General features: G+C 41.3%; 1 long non-coding RNA gene across 1 annotated transcript; it reads right to left on the reverse strand.

Moving 5' to 3' along the window:
- Positions 1-205: 205 nt before the first annotated feature.
- On the reverse strand, positions 206-15,167 carry LOC148149987 (uncharacterized). Its single transcript, XR_015757126.1, has 3 exons — positions 15,130-15,167; positions 3,849-5,122; positions 206-2,314 (listed from the first exon to the last, which is right to left on the reverse strand). It is a non-coding gene; the product is annotated as an uncharacterized LOC148149987 (long non-coding RNA).
- Between the last annotated feature and the right edge of the window lie 1,040 nt (positions 15,168-16,207).

Here is a 16,207-nt window from a genome sequence, read left to right on the forward strand (position 1 = left end):
AAAGTTAGACACAGGAATGTATGAACAGCGTCTTAAGAAAGGAAGAACTTTATTTATATTGCATCTTCTGTGATTTCATGGCATATCATATAACTATAACTCTTTCATGCCTTGACCTCCAAAGTAAAGAAGATAGGGAGGAACAAGAGAGACAACAAGGGAAGGTGGTGGGGAGTGTAAACACAGCCATTCTTGGGGGGCAGCGCCCAAAACCCTTTTTTATTCATTCGGGGGTGCAGCCATTATTGGCAAAAGCAGCATTTATTGTCCATCCCTAAATGTACTTAAGAATCGACCATATTGCTGTAGGTCTGGAGTTACAGAAGGCCAGACAAGGGTGGCAGTTTTCTTTCTTAAAGAAAGGGACATTAACAAACCCAATTTGGGTTTCCCCCTGACAATAGCTTCATAGCTATCTTCAGATTCTTAATTCCAGATGTTTATTGAATTCGAATTCCACTGTCCACAGGATTTGAACCCAGGTGCCCAGAACATTACCTTGGTCTCCAGATTAATAACCGAGTGATAATATCATCAGGTCATCACCTCCTGTTGACAATGGAAGAAAGACATTGGATGGACTTTATGTGATCAACGATATCGAAAGGCAAAGGAAAACAAGAACTGCTAACAAATGTATCAAATTTTGAAACCTGGAGAGATGGATAAAAACTTACAGGAAAAAAATAGTTGAAATACCTTAATGACTTATCGGCAACATCACATAGACCATGGATGGGGTCAACAACATCTTAAATTAACCTCTTTGGTTTTACCAAGAAAGGTATCACAAAGAGATCAAGATCAAAGAATGACTTTACTGTAAAATCAAATGAGTTGAAATGCAAAAAAAGTGTTCTTACTAATACTAAGATCTTGATCACAATCACACACTTGGGAAGGGGTAACCTGAGTCATAGCCTCAGATATTCCAAGTGTAATGACAGTGAAGTTGTCAGAATTCACTGTCATTTCTTCCCTGAAATTAATAGCAGCTTCAGGAGTCCATATTGGCATTGTTTAATGTGGAAATCCAGAAAGTGCTCTCAGTAATTCTATTCTTCCCCAGAGGATACAGCACTGAGGACTTCCAGAAAGTAATCAAATCATAGACAAGGAGCTGCCCTTCTATATTTTCAGACTTGCTGTAAAATCTTTGAAAAGTTATGAAAAAGGATAAAGTACTAATAGCTGCTGCTGACTGCTGAAAAATTAATCTTATATCTGTGTTAGAATGTTAAATTTCTCCATTGCAATAAACTAAATTACCTCATAAAAGTTGGGTTATGATAGTTTCGCTCTGATCTTAACCCTTCATGTGTGTCCTAATATCAATTTTGTTCTCTGTAAAAGTTTATTTCAAATTAATAGAGTCATCAGGGTCCACAGCGCAGAAAAAGGACCTTAGGCAATTGAATCTGCACCTTTCAAAAACAACCATCTAACAATTCTAATTCCATTTTCCTGCTCTTGGCTGTGAATATACTATGGGTTAAGAGGTGTATTTTGTCCTGGGTTTTGTTTAATGAAGAAAGGTTGAGACAGAGATGCCAAGCAGACTCTCAAACTCAATAAAGTAAACAGCTTGTGAGGCCTTGTTTTTTTTAAAAGTTGGAACAATAGAAGCAGTCTGAGTGGGTGGGGTCAAGCACTCACAGTACCAGGTTTTTAGTTTTAGCTTTCTGAAGTTGGAAGCTGGAAGTGGAAGCTTTTATTCCTCTCTGTTACAGTTTAAGGCTAGCGTTCTCTTCCTGTTGCTAGAATTGCATGTGAAACAATCTGTTTTACTGAATTTGCCTTTGCCAAAGGTGTGTTTATAGACAAAAAAACCTGCAGATGCAGAAATCCAAGGTAGACAAGCAGCAGGTTGGAAGAACACAGCAAGCAAGGCAATGTTTCGGGTGTAACCCTTCTTCAGAACCCTCCAAAAGCGTTGACCTCTCCATCTCCTCATGCTGCCTGGCAAGGGTGTGTTTATGGCATTTTACTGTACTGGAACAGTTAATTAGTAATAGTTAATGCTTAACAAATGCCTTACAGCACCAGGGACCCAGGTTCGATCCCAGCTTCGGGCAACTGTCTGCGTGGAGTTTGCACATTCTTCCTGTGTCTGCGTGGGTTTCCTCCGGGTACTCCGGTTTCCTCCCACAATCCAAAAATGGGCAGGTTAGGTGGATTGGCCATGCTAAATTGCTCATAGTGTGAGGTGCATTAGTCAGGGGAACATATGGGGAATGGGTCTGGGTGGGTCACTTTTCGGAGGGTCGGTGTGGACTTGTTGGGCCGAAGGGCCTGTTTCCATACTGTAGGTCATCTAATTTAAAAAATAATAGATATATTTCAATAGAGTTACAGTGAAACCAATTCTTTTCTTTAATTTTTATTTTGACTGAATATTAACTGAGTGTAAATATAATGTGTGTTTTGCTTAAAGTCGAGTAGTTTGACCAATTGAACTGCATCTGGAACACAACACATTGCACTTCCTTTAAACTAAAAAGAGTTAAGGTCTAGACTATCGTCTTAATACATTTTGAGGGGGTTTGGTTTGGTCCATAATTTGGCCCTTAGCTTTTATCCCTTCACATCACAAGTGCACATCTAAATACTTTGTAAATATTATAAGGGATTCTACCTCTACCACACTTACAGGCAATGAGTTCCAGACTCATGCAACCCCCGGGTTTAAACGTTTTTCCTCACATCACCTTTAAACTTCCTGCACCTTACCTCAAATCGATGATCCTAGTAGACCATGAAACCACAACATACAGCAGAAGAATAAGGCCATTTAGCCCATTGTGTCTGCTCCACCATTCGATCATGGCTAATATGTTTCTGAACCCCATTCTCCTGCCTTCACACCATAACCTTTGATTCCCTTACCAATCAAGAAACTATCTCTCTCTGTTGTAAACACACTCAATGACTTCTCCTTCCACAACCTTCTGCAGCAACGAGTTTCACAGATTCACCACCCTCTGGCTGAAGAAATTCTTCCTCATCTCAATTCTGAAGAGTTGTCCTTTCACTCTGAGGTCCTGCCCTTGGGTCCTAGTCTCTTCTACTAGTAGAAACATCTTTGCCACACCCATTCCTTTCCAGCCTCTCAGTATTCTGCAAGTTTCAATGAGGTTCACCTCATCCTTCTAAACTCCATCAAGTACAGACTCAAACTTTAACTGCTCCTTATTTGACAAGTCCTTCATCCCCAGGATCATTGATCTCTCCATCAAGGGGAAAAGTTTCTTCTTGTCAACCCTGTGTATACCCCTTATAATTTTATGCATCCCAATCATGTCCCATCTCAATATTCTCTGCTCCAAGGAAGACAACCCCAGTCTGTCCAAGCTTTCTTCATAAGTAACACTCTCCAGCCCTGGCAACATCCTGGTAAATGTCCTCTGTCCTCTCTCCAGTACAATCACATCCATCCTATAATGTAGGTTCCAGAACTGCACACAATACTCTGGCTATGACCTAACCAACATTTTATACAGTTCCAGCCTCACCTCCTGCTCTTTATTCCTTGGGTAATAAAGGCAATTATCTCATATGCCTTCTTAACCCCTTTATCTACCTGTCGGCAGCCTTAAGGGACCCAGTGACCATGCACATCGAGGTCCTTCTGATCTTATTGTTCAGCACGAATTCCCATGCCTTGTTTGTCCTGCTCAAATGTTCCAACTCTTACTCATCTGGATTGAATTCCATTTGCCATTGATCAGTCCATTTGACCAGCCCATCTATAATTATCACCCTGCCAATTTTTGTTTCGTAAGTGTACTAAGTGCAAAATTTAATACATCCTAACTAGTGGGAATATGGCAATGGGATTGGTTGCTTACCAGGCTTGCTGATGTCACTAAAGAAGGATACCCAGCTGTCCCCTTGAATTGACACAGGATTCACAAAACTGACAGCAAAGGGCAAATATATGGTACGTAGGTCACTGATATTTGTGGGCAGTTTTCTTCCGGGACAGTGGAGGATTCCATCAATACATCATTAATGGCAATATTCGGGCCATTCTCACATCTTACGCTCACCCATCATGCTGAGTGAAGGCCTCCCAAAAAAAAAGGTGCTTGTCTTTGACCTCATGCTGATGGGTCATGAAGGGAGAGATTAACCTGGGAAAAATGAAACAATGAAGTAGTCCGATTAGACAAATTCTCTTGAGAAAGGTTTACGAGAATGATCCTGAATTTTAGGGGTTACCGCTATGAGGAAAGATTATACAAATTTTTCTGTTTTCTCTAGAATTTAGAAGATTAACAGTGATCTGATTGAAATCATCAAGGTATTACCAGGAAAAGGCAGGGTAGATAAAGATGAACTGTTTCCACTGTTTGGGGATTCTAGAACTAGGGGTTGTAGTCTGAGGATTCGGGGCAGACTATCTGGAGAGTTGATAGGAAGCACTTCTACACACAGAGAATGGAGGAGGTTTGGAACTCTCTTCCATAAGTAGCAGTGGATGCTGGATCAGTTGTTAAACAAAGGTATTGAGGGTTATGGGCCAAAGGTAGGTCCATGGAGTTAGGCCACAGATCAGCCGTGATATCATTGTAAGGTGGAACAGGCTCGAGGGGCTAAATGGCCGACACCTGTTCCTATGTTCCTAGTGAGCAATAATTCTTCACAGTATGTAAAAGATTAACAGCTTTAATATGGATGAACAGATGGTTGCTGAATGGTTGCCAATCATGTTTTAAAATTTGACAATAGATCAGGTTGAATGTTGCTTACAATTTTCTGCTTGATCAGTGATCAAAATGAGTTCTTCCCGGAGCATCCTGCTAGCATGGATGTCTCTGAATTGTAGCCTTGATTTACTATTGATCTCAAGCTTCCCATACAAGATAACTGGATCTTGGAAAGAAAAGCATAGAAGTCCAAAGATACATTTAAAAACAGCACTTGCAGCATCCACTGACAAATTCCTGGAATGGATTGTCCTGACTTTCAACCAGAAACCGTTTGTGTAGGTGCTATTAGTTTATGGAGATAAAAATAATTTTAAAAACATGCAAAATGAAAGATAAAATAGACCTTCCTCAGTGAAACCTGGAATGTTTCCTCCTCCATTTGTCCCTGTATCTTGCAAATTCCTTCACATCTGTCAATTAAAATGAAACAGCATTCTTACCTCCAGCTGAAATGTTTGTCTGTGCCACATGGGAAGTTCATTTGAGAGTTACTTAGGCTACAATAACAGGATAAACGCTGAACGACTCATCTTGGAACTCAGAAACTAATAATAGTTTATCTTTGTATCAACAAACGATACAGAGATTTTGGAAAAGCGGTTTCTTCAATCAGATTTTAATATTTCAGTACACACTCTAACAATCAATGGGACCCTCCAATTCTCTTGCCTTCAGAAATAAAACTTGAGCAACTTTTTGTGGTGAGTTTTGACTAATACAAAATAATGGAGAGATAGTTTTTAAATAAATTATCAAAAGGCCATTCAACCCACTCCCTAACTTTCCCATTCATTCAGGCAACTGCTTTATGAATATTTCTAACATTTGTTTTTGGTCAATGAGTTAAACGATTTGGTTTCTCTTTAAGACTTACTTTTACACTGGTTTCAATGTCTGGCGGCTTATTGGGCTTTGTCAGCTTGTTTCAAAGTAGCAGTCCCAACTTACCTTACCAACATGTCAATTTCTATTGGGTAAAAGCAAATTACTGCAGATGCTGGAATCCGACACCAAAAGAGGAAATATTGGAAAATCTCAGCAGGTCTGGCAGCACCTGTAAGGAGGGAAAAGAGCTGATGTTTCGAGTCTACCTGACACCTTCGACCCAGCACTTGTACTTCTTTCTAAACTGTCCTCAAACTCAAAAGCTCATCTCTTAACGTCTGAGAACTGTCTTGTTGGATAAAGGGAAGGGTAAATTATGAGTCAAACTATACCTACAGGGGAACCATTATCAACATGTTTCTGTTCCCCATTGGAAATTTTCATTGATTTTCAAAACAGTTGCATGTGGTTTCCTCCTGAGATACAGTTTAGTTCTAACACCAGCTCAAACCACAATGATAATCACATGACATCTGGGAACAGATTTGTAGAATTCTGTGTCCATTTGAATCAAAGATAGTCTCATTAACAAATTCAATGCATTATCACAATGGTCTTGATGTTCCAAAGATTATTTTTCATTTGGATTTGCTACAAATTGAATGTCCAAGTGTCTGGGGTTGATAGATTTGTATAATTAAGGATAAAATGGTAAAACTATTTGCATGACAATCTAAAGAAGAATTTTTTACATTCAAGTATTTTCACCCTTGAGATAGAGGGATTTTTAATCAGTAAAGGAATCAATTGTTATGGGGATAATGCAGGAAGGAGGAGTTGATGACCATCAGATCAGACATGATCTCATTGAATGATGGAGTAGACTCAATGGGCTGAATGGACTCCTCCTTCTTCTGCATCCTGTAGTCTTATAGCCTTATATAAAACACCACAAGAAGAACTGCCAGTATCTTTCATTTTTGCTCTAGATATACTCCTGGAATCTTCAAGAGATTCAGCTTTGTAACTGTAATCTCACTGTGGAAGCATAACAGTCAAAGACTGAATAGTTTTACCAGTAGCATTGTATAATTCAGAGGTGCTTTTACCCTTTAATACACAAGGATGATCATATTCAGTTAACAGGAAGACAAGGAAACAAAAAAGCAAGTGACAATTAAGAATTGGATTTAAACTCACCCTGTAATCAAGAGCTTTGTTTCAGTGCAGTCTCAGAATTTCGGCTGCCTTGAATGTTATAGACAATATTAATGAGAAAGCAGGGAGCAAACCAGCTTATATTTTCTCAGTTTGACCATTTTTATTTTTTTGCTTGGTTAAGCTGAATCACTTCCTAAAAATAAAATAAACCTTCTTTAGATTGTCATGCAAGTTGTTTGACCATGTTATCCTTAATTATGCAAATGTCCCAATCCCAGTCACTTGATTCTCAATTTGAAACAAATCCGAATGAAAAATGTCTTCGCAATATCAAGACTGTTGTGATAATAGACTGATGTTGTTACTGAGGCTAATCTGTCTCTGAAATGGACAAAGTCATTCCCAGGAGTCAAATGATTATCATTGTAGTTTGAGCTGGTGTCGGGACTAAACTGTATTTCGGGAAGAACCAACATGCGAAAATCAATATTTCCAATAACATGCCAATATCCCCGAAAGTGGCAACAAGCTAACCTAAATGAAAAGGAGAACCAATTAAATGTTAATTATCCCAGTTAAGAGGTAATAACGGAGATGTCTGTACCTAATATGGAACCATGCTGCAACAGTTTTGGGATAGCAGCTATTCTAAACCTTGATCTGTGTAAGCCAAGCTCTGAGATTTTGAATTTCACTGAACTGAGAGACACCATTAGAGATGGACGGGTATTCAACAGGAACACAGAGTGTGGCAAACTAGCTAAGGACTGCTGTATTGAACTAAGCTCCTAAGGGTCACAAATTGCATACATAACAAATAAATGAAAGGAGCCGTCACTCCCTCCAAGATTTGTCCTGCTCAGTCCAGCATGGAAGAAACCTCCAACTATTCAGGTACACAAGTCTTTGCAGCTGCTGAAATCTGACTGCAAGTTTTCAATTCCTTTACCTCAGAAAGAGAAATCTTCAAGCAAGCCAGTTCTGCGGTGATTACAGTCTGAACTTAAGATCCATTGTTAAGAGTATATTTGATCCTTAGCTACTTTCAGTCTTTGTATCTATATTTTGGCTCATAAGTATATCATTTTTTAAAACTTGGTAACTTTTATTGACAGCAATGTAATAAACTGACTCTTAACATGTTGAAGTCTGAAATTAGGCTTTTTTTAAAAAATTGAAACACTTGAGAAAGTAAACGAGTTATAGAAATTTCATGGGCCCCTCTGCAGACACGCCTGCTGCAGTTGTGACAGTAATGCATTGGGATTTGTTGGAATCTAGAGTGCATTCTTTGAAAGGGTGGTGGAACTAAATGCAACAGTAACCTCTAAAAGGCAATTGTAAAAATCAGTTGAAGATGATAAAATTGCAGGGAAATTGGGAAAGAGGAGAAGAGTAGGATTATTTGTATAGCTTTTATGCAGTTAGCATAACGTGTAAGAGAGGAGCAGAGGTAAGGAAAAGGTGTGACTGGAAACATTGTACCTTTATAGAGATTTTGTTGTGTGACACATTAAATACAACAAGTTTTGTTTTAACCAGCACTCTTGATAAACTGGCAAAACTTATATACCACACATACCACAAACCATACTGTATTATTCTGGCCAATTATTATACTTTTTGAAATTTATTTACATCAATAGAAATTTTACTTGTTCAATTGAATGGTCACACAAAATATCAACAGTTGTTTCAATTTCGAATCAATTTCTCCTCAAATATCACAATCTATTGCAATTTCCAAAGTAGTCATATTGTCATAGAATCATAGAAATACACAGTACGGAAACAGCTCCTTTAGCCCAACCCGTCCATGCCGACCAGATATCCCAACACAATCTCGTCCCACCTGCCAGCAACTGGCCCATATCCCTCCAAACCCTTCCTATTCATATACCCATCCAGATGCCTTTTAAATGTTGCAATTGTACCAGCCTCCACCACTTCCTCTTGCAGCTCATTCCATACACGTACCACCCTCTGCGTGGAAAAAGTTGCCCCTTAGGTCTCTTTTATATCTTTCCTCTCTCACCGTAAACCTATGCCCTCTAGTTCTGGACTCCCCCACTCCAGGGAAAAGACTTTGTCTATTTATCCTATCCATACCCCTCATGACTTTATAAACCGCTATAAGGTCACCCCTCAGTCTCCAACACTCCAGGGAAAACAGCCCAAGCCTGTTCAGCCTCTCCCTATAGCTCAAATCCTCCAACCCTGGTAACATCCTTGTAAATTTTTTCTGAACCCTTTCAAATTTCACATCATCCTTCCGATAGGAAGGAGACCAGAATTGCACACAATATTCTGACAGTGATCTAACAAATGTCCTGTATAGCCACAACTTGGCCCCCCAACTCAGGTACTCAATACACTGAACAATAAAGGAAAACATACCAAACGCCTTCTTCACTAGCCTATCTACCTGCGACTCTACTTCCAGGGAGCTATGAACCTGCACTCCAAGGTCTCTTTGTTCAGCAACACTCCCTAGGATCTTACCATTAAGTGTATAAGTCCTGCTAAGATTTGCTTTTCCAAAATGCAGCACCTCGCATTTATCTAAATGAAACTCTATCTGCCACTTCTCAGCCTATTGACCCATCTGATCAAGATCCTGTTATAATCTGATGTCACCTTTTTCGCTGTCCACTATGCCTCCAATTTAGTGACTTATTTGGTGACTGTTTCTTTGTTGTACATCTCTATGACTCTATCTGCAAACTTACTAACTATACCTCTTATGCTCACATCCAAATCATTTATATAAATGACAAAAAGTAGTGGACCCAGCACCAATCCTTGAGGCACTCCACTGGTCACAGGCCTCCAGTCTGAAAAACAATCCTCCACCACCACCTTCTGTCTTCTACCTTTGAGCCAGTTCTGTATCCAAATGGCTAGTTCTCTCTGCATTCTGTGAGATCTAACCTTGCTAACCAGTCTCCCATGGGGAACCTTGTCAAATGCCTTACTGAAGTCCAAATAGATCACACAATCATCAATCCTCTTTGGTACTTCTTCAAAAAACTCAATCAAGTTTGTGAGACATGATTTCCCATGCACAAAGCCATGTTGACTATCCCTAATCAGTCCTTGCCTTTCCAAATACATGTACATCCTGTCTCTCAGGACTCCCTAGTCAGTTGAGGATGTGAGTGAGAAGACTCTCTGCCAGTAATGTTTATTTGAGGCAAAGTTGAATTATTATTCAAGTGACTTACACGGTAAATAGTGTATACCAATGATGTGTGTACCCCTGCACTATGTTTCTATGACTTAGTGTGTGTTTTTATATCGATCATGTAGACCTCTTGATCAACTGGAATATTTGATCAGTTGGTACACTCCTGGTCCTAGAGGTGCCGGATAATAAAATGTTTCCTGTATTTGCCAGGAAGGTATGGGCTTAATTTATATTTGGGCAGTGGCTAAACCCGAAATACTGCACGTGAAGTATCTCCACTCTGCCGCGCCCCCCCCCCCCCCCCCCCACTTGCGAGAAGTGTGTCCAGCTGCAGCTCTTGTTTGACCACATGACGGCTCTGGAGCTGCGGATGGACTCATTGTGGAGCATCCGCGATGCTCAGGAGGTCGTGGATAGCACGTTCAGTGAACTGGTCACACCGCAGGTTAGGATTGCTGAGGGAGACAGTGAATGGGCGACCAAAAGGCAGAAAAACAGTAGGAAGGCAGTGCAGGTGTCCCCTGCGGTCATCTCTCTCCAAAACAAGTATACTGTTTTAGATACTGTTGGGGGAGATGGCTCACCAGGAGAGGGCAGCGGTTGCCAGGATCATGGCACCGTGGCGGGCACTGCTGTTCAGAAGGGCCATAAAAAGATTCTTAGGGTCATAGTCAAAGGGGATTTTATTGTGAGGGGAATAGATAGGCGTTTCTGTGGCCGAAAACGAGACTCCCGGATTGTATGTTTACTCCCAGGTGCTCGGGTCAGGGATGTCACCGATCGGCTGCAGAGCATTCTGAAAGGGGAGGGTTTACAGCCAGTTGTCTTGGTGCATATAGACACCAACGATATAAGTAAAAAAACAAGATGAGGTCCTGAAAGCAGAATTCAGGGAGCTGGGAGAGAAGTTGAAGTGGAGGACCTCAAACATAGTGATCTCGGGAGTACTACCAGTGCCACGTGCTAGCCAGCGTAGAAATGAAAAAGTAGGCAGGATGAACATGTGGCTTGAGAGGTGGTGTAAGAGGGAGGGATTCAGATTTGTTGGACATTGGGACTGGTTCTGAGGAAGGTGGGTCTACATCTGAACCAGACTGGAACCAATGTCCTTCGGAGAGTTTTTGCTACTGCTGTTGGGGAGGTTTTAAACTAATGTGGCAGGGGGCTGGGAACCAGAAGAGAAAACAAGTAGGCAGCGAGGTAGAGACTGGAGACTGTCAGAATGATGAAGATAGCATTAATAAAGGGAAGAGTAGGCAGAGAGCAGATGAGCACAAAAAAAACTGATGGCCTGAAATGCAGGTGGTAGAAGTTGCGGTGGGGGATTTCTTTGGGAACAGTGACCACAATTCTTAAGTTTTAGAATACTCGTAGATAAAGAAGAGAATGGTCCTAAGGGAAGAGCACTAAACTAGGCCAAGGCTAATTATATCAAAATTAGGCAGGAGCTTGGAAATGTGGATTGGACTCAGCTATTTGAAGGGAAGTCCACATTTGAGATGTGGGAGGCTTTCAAAGATAGGTTAATGGCAGTGCAGGATAGGCATGTCCCATTGAAGGCAAACAATAGGAAGGGCAAGATTCGTGAACCGTGGATGACAAGAGAAATTGTATGACTAGCCAAGAGGAAAAGGGAAGCGAACATAAGGTCTAGGCAGCTAAGACAGGTAAAAACAATGACTTCAGATGCTGGAAACCCCCAGAGTCTAGATTAGAATGGTGCTGGAAAAGCACAGCAGTTCAGGCAGCATCTGAGAAGCAGGAAAATCGATGTTTCGGACAAAAGCCCTTCAACAGGAATACAGGCAGAGAGCCTGACGGGTGGAGAGATAAGTGAGAGGAGGGTGGGGGTGGGGAGAAAGTAGCATAGAGTACAATAGGTGAGTGGGGGAGGGAATGGAGGTGATAGGTCAGGGGGGAGCGGGGGTGGAGTGGATAAGTGGAAAAGAAGATAGGCAGGTAGGACAACTCATGGGGACAGTGCTGAGCTGAAGAACAGAATGGGCCTTAGAGGAATATCGGAAAAGTAGGACAAGTCTTAAATAAGGAATCAAGCGGGCTAAAAGGGGTCATGAAATAGCTTTAGTGAGCAGAATTAAGGAGAATCCCAAAGCATTTTATTCTTATATAAGAAGCAAGCAGGTAACTAGAGAAAGGGTTGGTCCACTAAAGGATAACGAAGGAAGGCTGTGTGTCGAACTTGAGCAAATGGGTGAGATTCTGAATGATTACTTTGCATCAGTGTTCACTGAGGAGAGGAACATGATGCATGTTGAGATTAGAGATGAAAGTTTGATTAGTCTGGATTACGTTGACATAAGTAGGAAAGATGTGTTGAGTAGGCTAGAGGTTATTAAGGTGGGCAAATCCCCAGGACCGGATGGGATCTATCCCAGATTGCTGAGGGAGGTGAGAGAGGAAATTGCTGGGGCCCTGACGGATATCTTTGTGACATCCTTAAACACAGGTGAGGTGCCGGAGGTCTAGAGAGCTGCTCATGTTGTCCCCCTGTACAAGAAGGGTAGTAGGAATATTCCGGGTAACTACAGCCCAGTGAGCCTGACGTCAGTGGCATGAAAGTTGCTGGAGAAGGTACTGAGGGATAGGATCTATTTATATTTAGAAAAGAATGGACTTATCAGTGATAGGCAACATGGTTTTGTGCAGGGGAGATCGTGCCTTACCAACTTAATAGAGTTCTTCGAGGAAGTGACCAAGTTGATAGATGAAGGAAGGGCTGTAGATGTCATATACATGGACTTTAGTTAGGCGTTTGATAAGGTTCCCCATCGTAGACTAATGGAGAAAGTGAAGTCACATGGTGTGCAGGGTGTTCTAGCTAGGTGGATAAAGAACTGGTTGAGCAACAGGAGACAGAGAGTAGTAGTTGAAGGGAGTTTCTCGAAATGGAGAAAGGTGACCAGTGGTGTTCCACAGGGATCAGTGTTGGGGCCACTGTTGTTTGTAATATACATAAATGATCTGGAAGAGGGCACTGTTGGTATGATCAGCAAGTTTGCAGATGACACGAAGATTGGTGGAGTAACAGAAAGCATAAGGGACTGTCAGAGAATACAGGAGGATATAGATAGAATGGAGAGTTGGGCGGAAAAGTGGCAGATGGTTTTCAATCCAGATAAATGTGAGGTGATGCATTTAGACAAGACTAATTCCAGAGCGAATTATATAATGAACGGAAGAACCTTGGCAAAAGTTGATGGGCAGAGAGATCTGGGAGTGCAGGTCCATTGTACCCTGAAGGTTGCTGCACAGGTGGATAGAGTGGTCAAGAAGGCATATAGTATGCTTGCCTTCATTGGCCGGGGTATTACGTATAAGAGCTGGCAAGTCATGTTAAAATTGTACAAGACATTGGTTCGGTCGCATTTCGAAAACTGTGTACAGTTCTGGTCGCCACATTACCAAAATGACGTGGATGCTTTGGAGAGGGTGCAGAAGTTTACGAGGATGTTGTCTGGTATGGAAGATGCTAGCTATGAAGAGAGGTTGAGTAGATTAGGTTTATTTTCATGAGAAAAAAGGAGATTGAGGGGAGACCTGATTGAGGTTTACAAAATCAAGGAGGGTATAGACAAGATGGATAGAGACAAGGTTTTTCCTAGGGTGAAGGATTCAATAATGAGAGGTCACGCTTTCACGGTGAGAGGTTGAAAGTTTAAGGGGGATACACATGGCAAGTACTTCACACAGAGGGTGGTGGGCGTTTGGAACGCGTTGCCAGCAGAGATGGTAGAGGAGGCACGGTAGATGGGGAGCAGAGGGATACAGATGCTTAGGAATTGACTGACTGGTTCAGACAGTAGATTTGGATCGGCTCAGGTTTGGAGTTCCTGGGCTGTAAATTTTCTTTGTTCTTTGTTTTTTTTAATATCAGCCTGAATGGATATCTGATACCTTGCTGAAGAATCTCTCAATCAAGCTACTGAGAAAATCAATGTAGGTAAGTTCAAGCTGGCCAATACAGAAGATGCATGTTTCACTGCATGAATATTTCTTACATATGTCAGAATGGGTCAGATTCCCCAGTCAAGCACAGAGATGTTGCTGGGGGTTTAACAAGCTGAACCCAGCCACCTTAGACAGTGTGTATTCAGCTAGGACCACAGCAAAATTGTCAGAAGTGTATGGGAAGAATAAAAAATTCCCATTTTCAGGATTATCTTTCCAGTGTCCAACAACAGTCAACTTGGCTGCATGACTACCAACAGCATTGTGACATAATTGCCATTAGATTGTTGACTCTTGTCTTAATCATCTCCCATTGCCCAGTCAATCCCAAAAATTCTCATTTCGCTCCCTAGAACTTAGTATAAATATTCAGTTCTTTTCTCCTCCTAAATCTAATATCAGAAAGTTTTGTAGTTGCTGATCTCCATTATGTAAACAATAATTATTTTTACATAACTTCTTTAACATCAACACACATTGTCACAACATTAACTCCAAAGATGTGTCCGTTAGGTAAAATAGTCATACTGAAATTGCCCTTTACTCTCAGGGATGTGTAGGCTGAGTGGATTCCCATGGGATTTGCAGGGTTCTGGGATAAGGTAGGGGTTGGGTCTGGGTGGACTGCACTTTGAAGGGTCAGTGCAATGGGCCAAATGTCCTCCTTTCACTCTGTCGGGGTTCCATGATTCTATGATTATGTGGATTAATACTGAGTCATATAAGATGTGAGGTCAAATGACCAGAGGTTTAGTCAGGGAAGTTGGTTTTAAGGAATTACTTAAAGGAAGAAAGTGAGGATTAGAGGAGATGAGTGTCGGAAGGGATAAGTTCCAGAGTCTGGGAGAAAGGCAACTGGAAACATGGCCACCAATGGTGGAGCAATTATATTGGGATTGCGCTAAAATTTGAGGAGTGCTAATATCTTGGAGGGCTGTGAGGCGGAAGAAGATTATAGAGATAGAAAAGAACAGGCCGTGGAGGGATTTGAAAACCAGGATGAAAATTTTAAAGTCAAGACATTGCTTGATCTAGAACTAATATGCTAGTGAGCACAAGGGTGATAGATGAATGAAACTTCAACTACTCAAGTTGGTGGCCGGACAAACGGGATGTATCTCTTTTACTGGAGAACCTGGCTGCACATTTCCCTTCCCCCAGCCTCCACATATTATCTAATACCTGTCCCAACTACCCCCACTCAAGCCAACACCCCACCCTTCCACCACCTCTTCACTGCAGCCTTCCAGCTCAGGACAGAGCACCCTCACCTACCTTATCTTAGTCCACTGGTGATCACCTTTGGTGACAGTGGCCACTGCTCTAGGTGGCACTATTAGGTTCAGAGAGCTGTCAGTTCAAGCCAATGAACAGCCCAAGGGCTGCCGGGTGAGGGAGAGGCCAAACGTGAATTCCATCTCCATTGTCAGTTCTGTAGAAACCTGAGGCAAAACGGTTTGAAATGGAGTCCAGCTGAACCATGTCATCATAAATCATTAATGAATATTCAACATTTTATTTAACAAAAGCACCCAGAACACAGTCATGATATTTCTACAAAATGCAGGCATCATAAATATGGACCTTGTCTATTGGTATCTTCTCAGTACCTATCAATATTCACAGTAAGTTCCAGTGCCTCTCAGATTTCACGCAGATTTCTCTTGTAATATTCTGGGAAAGATCTGATCAATCCTTATTTGTTTAAGAGATTTTGCAGCCTGTGCACAAACTTCCACCTCATTCTTCCCTCTTAGTGCCCTAATTGAGAATTAATGGATGGAGTAGTCTCTAGCTGTAAGTTTGCTGATGGTCTCTGCCAATAAATTATACTGTTTTAAACATCTGAACTCCAGCAGACACCTGAACACACTTGGAGGTCACAAAGGCATTGTAATTACTAGCCTGCAGCAATGTTCCCTGGAATTAAGTGTAAGATATGCCCTTTGCACAGAACATATTTAATGTATATTGGCAAACAGAAGCTTCACTCTTGTGCATTTCAGTCACTTAAATTGGAAGCTGCTGCTCTTATTTATGTCAGACTTCCAATGAACAAAAAAAATCCTCACAGCTGTGTCCCACTTGTGGATCTTGCCTCCGAAGAAATATTCTTCCACGTGTTCAAAAGACCTCACAGAAGTTGCACCATCTCTGTTTAGTCTCTTATCACTTTCACAGGTCAGTGGTTTTTAAAATGAAGACCTTTGTCATTCATGCTTTAGTTCAAGCAGAAAGGGAAGTCACGTATTGTGGTCCACAGCAAAGAAATAAATTACATTCATTTACAAAGCTATTATCTTAGCTCTGTGAAACATCCTTTAAAAAGCTGCATACAGAATTAATTGCACTG

The sequence above is a fragment of the Chiloscyllium plagiosum genome, unplaced genomic scaffold, assembly GCF_037043375.1.
Source record: "Chiloscyllium plagiosum isolate Xiang-an unplaced genomic scaffold, Cpla_swu_hap1 HiC_scaffold_5, whole genome shotgun sequence".
Classification (NCBI taxonomy): domain Eukaryota; kingdom Metazoa; phylum Chordata; class Chondrichthyes; order Orectolobiformes; family Hemiscylliidae; genus Chiloscyllium; species Chiloscyllium plagiosum.